Source organism: Musa acuminata, chromosome BXJ3-1 (genome assembly GCF_036884655.1).
Source record: "Musa acuminata AAA Group cultivar baxijiao chromosome BXJ3-1, Cavendish_Baxijiao_AAA, whole genome shotgun sequence".
NCBI lineage: Eukaryota > Viridiplantae > Streptophyta > Magnoliopsida > Zingiberales > Musaceae > Musa > Musa acuminata.
This window is the reverse complement of record NC_088349.1, coordinates 22,152,356-22,156,438: the sequence shown is the minus strand read 5'-3', so window position 1 is coordinate 22,156,438 and position 4,083 is coordinate 22,152,356.

The window sequence follows — 4,083 nt, the reverse complement described above, 5'->3', positions numbered from 1 at the left end:
ATGGTAACCAAAATCAGAGAATCTTGAGTTAATTGCTTATGCTGATGCGAACTTTGCTGGTTGTAGACTAGATAGAAAAAGCACATCTGAATCATGTCAATTTTTAGGACATGCCCTTGTTTCCTAGTCATCTAAGAAACAAAACTCGGTTGCACTATCAACAACCGAAGCTGAATATATTGCAGCAAGTGCATGCTGTGCATAAGTTGTATGGATGAAAAACACCTTAGAAGATTACAAAGTTCATCTTAAAAATATTCCCATTAAATGTGATAACACAAGTGCAATATGCTTAACCAAGAATCCTATACAACACTCAAGAACAAAACATATTGATATTAGACATCACTTTATACGAGATCATGTTACTAATCATGACGTAACCATAGAGTTTATTGATACTAAACATCAACTAGCTGATATTTTTATAAAACCTCTAAGTGAAGAGCAATTTGATTTCATAAGAAGAGAATTAGGAATGTTGATGTGTCCGAATACATAAACTAGTTAAAATTATTTTTTGAACTTTATTAAATGCTCAAATCACTTGATTGCCATTACATGCCTAAATAACATGTTGGAAATTATGTGTTGAATACAAAAATGTTTTGTCTTCATGATTGTATTTGAAAATCTGTAGCATAGTCTTGTCCGAATGCATGAATGAGTTCATTTCATTTTCGGATTCGCTTAATAATTGGAATGCTAAAAATCAAATTTTCTCATACATTCTTATGAAAAATATTTCTTCTGAAACGAATTTGATGAAATAATTCCTGCTTATGAATTTCATCTTGAAATATGGATGATAGTATTTTTACTTACAAAAAGCTATTTCACACACATATCTTGACTCAAAGTAAACTCACAAATAGCTGGTATCACAAATGGCTTTCCTCCTTCATGCAAAAAAATTATAACAAAAAAGAGGAAGTATTCAACGCAATCTACGTATCATACCTTCCTTTATATGCTTGATAATTTGCTAGTATCACAACTACCATGCTTTTTGTTGATGACAAAGGGGGAGAAATATATGAATTGATGCTATAAACACTGATGCTATGATTATGTCATGCTTGCATCACCAAGAGATATATGAACATATGCCATACATTAATTTGCATTATGCCTTGAGTTGATATCTTACCATGTGAAGAAATGCAATACTTGCTAAAATATTTGAAATGTTTACATCATGTAATGATATCAAAATCTTACTTCACTGCTTTACATGTTGATATCTTACTATATGATGAATTGCTACTATTACCATCATTCAAACTTGTTATATTTGAAAATGAATGTCAAGCCTTGACATCATCTTCAGAGAGATACATCATGATGGGAGTATTGATAAGTTCAAATGATTTTAACTTATCAATATGTCTCTTGAATTCTTAGGTTTTGAATTCAAGAATGACTTATCTCAAGTATGGCATATAGACAGGGGGAGTTAAGGTTAACTCCATTATTAATTGATTGTCATCATCAAAAAAGGGGGAGATTGTTGAATCTTGGATTTTGATGATGAAGTCAATTGTCATTTGTTATCTAATCTATATGTTGAGATAAGTATGCAGGATTAACTACGATGAAAGTGAGACATGCAGCAGGAGTTGCGTCGGAGTCAAGACAATGATCACGTTGGGAGTTCGAGAGTTCGACGGAAGTTCGGACAGTCGTTGGAAGTTCTGCGGGAACAAATTCGAGAAGTCCATAAGCTTGCCAAAGAAGCTCGTCGGAACTCGCCAAGTGAATCGTCGCAAGTCCAGGAGTTTGCCGGAAGTCCGCAGGAGCATCACCGAGGGTTCATCGGATGATCGACGGAAGTTCGCCGGAAGCTCGTCGAAAGAAGCGATTGACCCATCGGAGCAAGTTGCAGTAAATGTCTTAGGAAAAATCATAGTTAGCACATTGATTAAGTTGGAAATGGGAGGTGATCCCATTAACTTAATCTTGGGGCAATTGGGCCCCTGAAAAACCCAAATTGGGCCGAATGGATCAACCCATTCGGACCCTGATTTCTGCCAGGCGGTTGAACCGCCCAAGGCAGGAGGTTGCACCGCCTGGGCTCAGTCTCCGAGCGAGACTAGGAGGTGCAACCGCTCCAGCCAAGCAGTGGCACCGCTTGGGGCTTAGTCTCCGAACGAGACTGGGCGGTGCAACCTCCCCTGATAGGAGGTGGCACCGCCTGAGCTCAGTCTTCGAGCTCTGCCAGGCGGTGCAACCGCTTGAGCTCGGTCTTCGAGCTCTGTCAGGAGGTGCAACCGCCCCTGACAGGAGGTAGCACCGCCCAGAGGCTCAGTCTTCGAGCTTTGCCAGGCGGTGCAACCGCTCCAGTCAGGAGGTGCAACCGCCCCTGACAGGAGGTAGCACCGCCCAGAGGCTCAGTCTTCGAGCTTTGCCAGGCGGTGCAACCGCTCCAGTCAGGAGGTGCAACCGCCTGATCCCAGAATTCCGGGAATTGATAGTTTTGAGCTTCAAATTTGAACTGGGTTGGGGCCTATAAATACCCCACCCATTCAGCACCAAAAGGAATTCAACTTACACCGAAATCTTGATCTCTTTCTATGATTCTTAGAGCTCAAAATTGTTGTAAAGGCCAAAAGTTCTTCTCCCTCTGTTCTTCCAAGTTCTGAGTTGTAAAGAGAGGAGAGAAAATTCTGTAAGGGTTGTCTCCTAAGCCCGTCAAAAGGAGTGAAACTGTAAAAGGGTGGTTGGCCTTCGCCTATTGAAGGAAGGCCTCTAGTTGACGTCGGTGACCTCGTCGGTGGAGGAAGCCAAAAGTGGAGTAGGTCAAGATTGACCGAACCACTCTAAATCTCGGTTTGCATTTACTTTGAGCATATTATCTTTACTGCAAACCTCCTCTAAAGCTTACTGCTTTCTGCGCATATACGATCGGGTTTCAAGCTTTGCACTTTCCGAATCAGCGTTTAGACGTAAATCTATTTTTTCGTACGATCATCATATTTCAGTTTGCGTTTACGTTTTGATTTCTATCTTAACTGCAAACTGCCTTTATATCCTTGCCTAAGCTGCATCTCGCCTAATCAAGTGATTTATGAATCAGCATTTAGACGTAAATCAGTTTCTTCGTATGAACGTCGTATTTCAGTTTGCGCTTATATTCTGGTTTTCATCATAACTGCAAACTGCCTTCATAGATTGACTTTAACGTCATCTCGCTTGATCTTAAGTTAAAGTAATCTTAGAATCGGCTTTCACACCGAAATCGTTTTTATCGTTCGAACGTTTTTTTATCGTGGAAAGATTTCCGCTGCACTAATTCAAACCCCCCCCCCCCCCCCCCTCTTAGTGCTCTTGATCCTAACAGTTAGGAAGACCAACCGGAAGCATATAATCTCTATATGCTACCTCTGAGTACACACGCCGACAAATTGCCCACATTAAATGTCTCCACCACACTAGGTAAGGGAGGCATTGACGAAGGCCCGTTTGCTCCACCCAATGCCTAGATATAAAAGTCATGCCCCGAGTCAAGCTAGGACAAGCAGAAAAAAGAGACTCTTTACTCTCTTGATTATACTATACTAGGAAATCACAGATCGACATCTCATGTATAACGAAAAATAAAAACAAAACTAGATTTCCCAAAGTTAAGTATATGATCGTTGTACGATGATTGGTGGGCGAGAAAATTGCAAAACCAAAAACCATATGTATTATATTAGAAGTTCTACTTAGAGAGATCGTATATCCCTGAAATTTTCATATCCAATGTAGTGGATGAAGGATAACTCGTGTAATCCTCTCTAGCGGTAATCCATAGAGCAAACGTTACGATGACGCTCCTAAAATCGATATGGGATCTCCCTCTCCACGTGCACCACAAGGCTACCGGAGCCAAGGAGGAGGAGAGGAGGCTGAAGAGAATAGGATGGGTGACCACCAGAAGTTCTAGCCTATGAACCGTGAGGTTCCTCTTATTTATAGAGGTGCAAGCAGCTTAACCTTTAATGGATCCTATCCAAATTAGATATTAGATCTCTATCTAATTATTCAATTTGATCTTATCCACAAGATCCAAACTAGGAGCTCTGTGGATATCTCATATAC